The sequence below is a fragment of the Leptonychotes weddellii genome, unplaced genomic scaffold (genome assembly GCF_054177405.1).
Source record: "Leptonychotes weddellii isolate Sample4059 unplaced genomic scaffold, ASM5417740v2 HiC_scaffold_8803, whole genome shotgun sequence".
Taxonomy (NCBI): domain Eukaryota; kingdom Metazoa; phylum Chordata; class Mammalia; order Carnivora; family Phocidae; genus Leptonychotes; species Leptonychotes weddellii.
The window spans coordinates 1-5926 of NW_028059255.1; the positions used below are offsets into that span (position 1 = coordinate 1).

The 5926-nt window shown below is 39.4% G+C and overlaps 1 pseudogene; it reads right to left on the bottom strand.

Moving 5' to 3' along the window:
- Positions 1–3603: 3603 nt before the first annotated feature.
- LOC102750738 (eukaryotic translation initiation factor 1 pseudogene) lies at positions 3604–4171 on the bottom strand (annotated as a pseudogene).
- Between the last annotated feature and the right edge of the window lie 1755 nt (positions 4172–5926).

The following is a 5926-nucleotide window of genomic DNA, read 5'->3' on the forward strand; positions in this document are numbered from 1 at the left end:
TTCCGCGAGTCAGAGCAGAAGAGACTGTTTCCAGCCCTCTGCCTCAGAGCAGAGAGACCTCAGTCTGTACTTCAGTGAGCTCTCCAGGCCACACCATCTCTGTTTCTGTCTGTGCTGCTATAAACTGCAGCAGCCTGGGTTGTGCGCCCTTCCGCAGTGCCCCCGTCCTGAAAGTCAAGAAAGATAAAGAAAGGCCGAGTGTTCCAGAATCAAAGAGACTAAAGAGACAAGACAACTAACTGCAATATGTGGTCCTGGGCCAGAAAAAAAATGTTTTTCTTTTGTTTTAAGGGCCATTAATGGCACAATTGGCACATTTTTATAAGTTCTGTAGATTAAATAATAGTACTGTATTACTGTCCTTTTTTTGATCATTGTACTGTGTCTTTGAAAAAGAACGTCCTTGTTTTTAGGAGATATTGAGTATTTAGAGGTCAGTGAACATCATGTCTGCAGCTTGCTCTCAAATATTTCAGAGACAATGACATATATGTGTGTATATGATATTTGTTAAAAGATAGGCTGAGGTATATTAAAAATTGTAAGAGTTTTTTGAGCAAGAATCAGTTTGAGGCAGGGCTAAAGCGGGGGTGGTTGGGAGTGCTCTACCAGTCAGAGCCAGGGGAAAGGCTTCTATAGAGAAGGTGGGAAAGCAAAGAAAGGAAGTTATCTGATTGGCTGTATCTTAAAGCCTCATTTGCTCTTTATGATTGGTTGTCCTTAGTGTTCTGATTTTATAATTTTGGGGCATTTAAAGGCTTTGTTTTTGGTTGCTTAGGTAGGCTACCACAACATTAGAGCCACCTCAGTCTAATAGCCTCCCTGTTTAATTAATGTAACATATATATATATGAAGAAAAATGCAAATGCAGTATATTGTTAGCACTTGGGAAATCTGGGTGAAAAGTGCACAAGAATTCCTTGTCGTATTTTTGCAACTTTTCTGTTAGTCTGAAACTACTTAAAAATAAAAATTAGTTGGTTTCTTATCTTCTGAAGGCGCCTTAAATTTTTTACAAGTATTATAAGTTTATGAATTTAAACCTATTTAATGATTTTCAATTCATTGCTATTATTACTTTTATTGAAATTCAAAAGGTCTTATCTTTGACTCCTGAGTCCTTTTACATGACCCTAGTAGTTTTGATAGTTTCCTTCCTGACAAATATACAGATGTATGAGGCTCATCTCATATGATACCTGCTCCAGACCTGGAATCAGCCATTTTTTCAAGAAGTGTTGGTTTCTTTTTGTGGGAAAGGGTATTTCAGGACTACAGTCTTGTTGCTAGAGGTATTTCTGGACCTTTTCAGTATAGTGAACATATAGAGAGAGATGAGAAACTCATGATTTCATACTGATATATCTGCTGCAAATTCAGGACTCTGTTATTACTTCATCAGTCTGAACATCTACATCTCCTTTCTTCCACACTAATAGTCCTGGTTCTGACACAGGGGATTATAGAATTAGAATATCCTATATTTGCTTCTTTGCTTTATCTACATCACAGACACCATAACCTCAGAATAACAACACCAATATAGTTTTTACCAATATAATTACTGAAAACAATGACATTTTTTTGCATATGTTCTCTTACTCCTCACCCCTGCTTTTAAATGGTTGTACTAAATCTACACTATCAAATATATAGCCATCATATATCCTCTCTCTTTTAACTTTCATTGAGCTTATTTAATGCTCACCACCAGTCTTTATTTAGTGTCTGTGTAGTCATTTTGTTGTCTGGTGCTTGTTCTCCAGAAGATTCATTCTTCAGGAAGGGTTCATGGGAACCGTATTCTCTAAGGTCTTGTACGTTGATACCAGTTTGTACCCTTTATACTTGAAAACCAGTTTTGCTGGATATAAACTTCTGTGTTTACATTTTCTTTTCCTGATAATCCTAAATCTATTGTTTCATTTGCTTCTGCCATAAAGCTTTGTATATGTAGTTGGAAAAGGGAAGATTACTTTAATGCCGAGTCATCTAATTATGGATATTTTGATGTGTCATCTAAACTTGACAGGTGGCAGTTTCTTAAAGATTAGTTGCAAACTGGAATTTTAAAACCATGGCAATCAACCCTTTGTACTTTACTAAGTTAAATTCCATTTGTCTTTGTACTTTGAAAAGATCTTTTCCTTATTCAAACTGGATTTTGAAACATCATGAAATTATCATTTAGAAAATATCAAGATTTGGGACACTGATGGGGCACCTGTGTGGCTCAATTGGTTGGGCATCGCACTCTCGATTTTGGCTCAGATCCTGTCTCAGGGTCATGAGATTGAGCCCCACATCAGTTCTGCACTCAGTGTGGAGTCTGCTTGAGATTCTCTGGCTCCCTCACCCTTTGCCTGCGCCACCCCACCCCCCCCCGCCAACCCCGGTTCACTCACTTGCTCACATGCATACTCTCTTTCTCAGTAAATACAGTCTTTATTAAAAAAAGATTTGGGACATTGACAATTCATGGTAGCTAGTACAAGTTTTCCAAAATTCTAATTTTTACTCAAAAACTTGAATTTTATCATTGGCACAATTTTCCTTGAAGTGGCAGGCTCACTTCATTTTTTAGAAAATGTCTGTTATATACTTCAGTCTGAATTAGCACAATTTATGTCAGTAGTTCTTTTAATTTTTTTATTAACATATAATGTACTATTTGTTTCAGGGGTACAGGTCTGTGATTCATCAGTCTTACACAATTCACAGCACTCACTTAGCACATACCCTCCCCAATGTCCATCACTCAGCCACCCTATCCCTCCCACCCCCCTCCATCCCAGCAGCCCTCAGTTTGTTTCCTGAGATTAAGAGTCTCTTATGGTTTGTCTCCCTCCCTGGTTTCGTCTTGTTTCATTTTTCCCTCCCTTCCCCTGTGATCCTCTGTCTTATCTCAAATTCCTCGTATCAGTGAGATCATATGATATTTGTCTTTCTCTGATTGACTTATTTCGCTTAACATAATACCCTCTAGTTCCATCCATGTTGTTGCAAATGGAAAGATTTCATTTTTTTTTTTGATGGCTGCCTAATATTCCCTTGTACATATATACCACATCTTCATTCATCTGTTGATGGACATCTAGGCTCTTTCCATAGTTTGGCTATTGTAGTATGTCAGTTGTTATTTCATGTTAAAATGTTTCATTAAAAAAGATGACTAGTTAAAAAAAAGTGACTAGTTTTGGGGCACCTGGGTGACTCAGTCATTAAGCATCTGCCTTTGGCTCAGGTCATGATCCCAGGGTCCTGGGATCGAGCCCCGCATCGGGCTCCCTGCTCCGCGGGAAGCCTGCTTCTCCCTCTCCCGCTCCCCCTGCTTGTGTTCCCTCTCTCGCTGTGTCTCTCTCTGCCAAATAAATAAAATCTTTAAAAAAAAAAAAAAGTGGCTAGCTTAGCTCATAGCTGAAACAATTGGTTTTTCCCTAAGACAATCATTTGAAACTTTTTCTTTTGATTCTTTTCAGTTTATTGCATGAACGAGTTACACTAGTCCAAGTTAAAAGTAGACCCCAAATGGTTTCATTATACAAGCTGTGAGATTTTTAAACTTGTGACAAGGGACAGAAGGGAAATTCTATCACTGCAAGGAAATCCTCACTTAAGCTTCAGTGAGCCAAAAGCACTTAAAACCCATGAACCTTCAGCTGGTTGTCCTGTCAGTCCAGGCTCTATGGGGAACTGGCATATGTTCTTGTGCTGGTGACCCTTTAGCTGAATTACTTCTTCATATTTTGAGTGCTCAATTACAGTACCATTGCAGGCAAATTTCTTCTTAAACACCTTCTCTAGCTTCTTTTTATTGTAATCATCCTTGATCCCTTGGACAGTAGTAAGGGTTTTCCTCTCATTTCTCTGTTGAATTCTTATATGGATATAATCCTCAGTGCCAGCAGGAAGGAGATCATCACCCTTACTTGCATCAGCAAAGGGGTAGAAAGAGTGGAGGTTCTTGAGAGCGGACATACAATGTGATTCCTTTTCCTCTGTGGGAGAAGGGAGCAGCCGGACAGTGGTGGGATGGAGCGTCGTGCAGTGAGGGAGCTCAGTGATTGGGACCAAAAACCATTTGAAACCTTTTATGTGTACTTACCATTTTGTCACACAGAAATTAAAAAGATGTTTGTTCAAAAGTCAAGATTCAATAAAATCAATAATTTGTTTCTGCTTTGTCCAGGACATTCTTAAGTGAAACTTTTGGGGGTTTATTATTATTATTATTATTATTGATTTTAAACACTGAGGGCATGGCATTGAAGGCTAAAATGACTCTAAGTACAGTTTTGTCTCACTGCTTTTATTGGTGCTAAGGAACCAGCAGTTTTACTCACCATTTCTTTTGCACCATCAGTGGAAGTGTTAATATAGAAAAGGTAAATGATGTCTTTGTATTGAGAATAGTTTTGACCTGTTGAATCCCTAAAGGAGTCTCAGATGGTTGTCATGGGTCTCTGGAACATACTTTGAGGCCTGCTGGGAGATTCCTGTATGCAAGTGGCACATATCATGTTCTCATATTTACTCGATAATAATCCAACCACACAGCCCCACCTGACTGCTGCAAAAGAAGTAGAGGCAGCTAGCTGCTCTCCAGAATCCATAGAGCTCTATTCTTCCTGGGCACACAGTTAGACATGTATGCCCAGGAAAAGAGAAAAACATGAAATTTGGTGAGCAGCTAGCCACTTATGCCATAGTCTGCCTTTCTGGTAACCAGATTACCATATTGGTGACCCTTATTTCCACAGAGAACACACCTCTTCCCCAAGAGATAAACCAAATCCCATCCATTCACTGCATCCAGCTCCAAGTCTAGGATCTCTGGCTGATATGCAGTCCTCTCCATCGTATCTCCATGTGGTGCTTCAGGATTTTGTTACCTTTCCCCAACTACTGCCCCTCTCCTTATTCGGATCAGGGACAGGGTGATTGCAATAAACAAAATTTGGGGAGGGGAAGATTGTAAGACACACAGTAGTTACTGTTCTATAGCAATGATGAGATTCTACTAGGCCAGCTTTAAGGAGGCCCCCTTGTGCCTTCAGTAGGGGAAGTTCCTACTCTGTTTTCTGTGAAGAACTCTCTTCCCACTGGTTTTTGGTGACCCTTAACTCCAACCTCTGGAAGGTTCTTCCTTGCCCATTATCTTTCATAACTAACCTGAAGTGGATGTTAGGGAATTTTCCTGTCTTGGGGTTTCTTCCTATTTCATAGTCATTTCTTACCTGTGCAGTTTTGGAGACCTGGGGATTAGTTTATAAGTGGTATATTTTAGGCCAAAATTTTGGATGAATTCTTTGACAGAATTTAATAACTCACTAGTCTTCTGATTTGTTTGATTCTAGTTAGTTCCCTCTGCCTGTAACCCCACCCAGTTATTTCCTAGACTGCAGCCTCAGGACTCCTGTATTTTACTTTTTGCCTCTGTGCCTCTCTTTCTCAGTGGTATTTCTCCAGAGACATCTGCAACAATAATAGGCTTGGAAAGAAAGGGAGCGACTTTAGTCTTTGCTACAGGCCTTAGTTAATCTATTTAACAGAGAATTTCAAGCAATCTCCTTTAGCTCAAGATACTTTTAAGTTTTGGAAAGTAGTATTTAGACATAATTGGCTTTTTCAACAGTCTAAGGCCTTCAGTTTCTGTGTTCTCTCCCCTTTTATTTCTGCTTGCAAGCCAACTGGTTTTCTCCTGAGTACTTTCTTTGTTGTAATGCCTTGCTAAATACAGCAATGATAAGCCATTAGTCACTAATCTTTTGGCACTTTCTAACCTCTTCTCTAGATTAGATCTACGTACCATGTCTGCCCTCCACATTACCACAGGCAATAGTGTCACATAGTTGCCAGCTGTGTTTCCTGTGCTGTCGGCCACTACGCAGATGTCACATATTTTAGATTCTTGTTCTAGAAGCA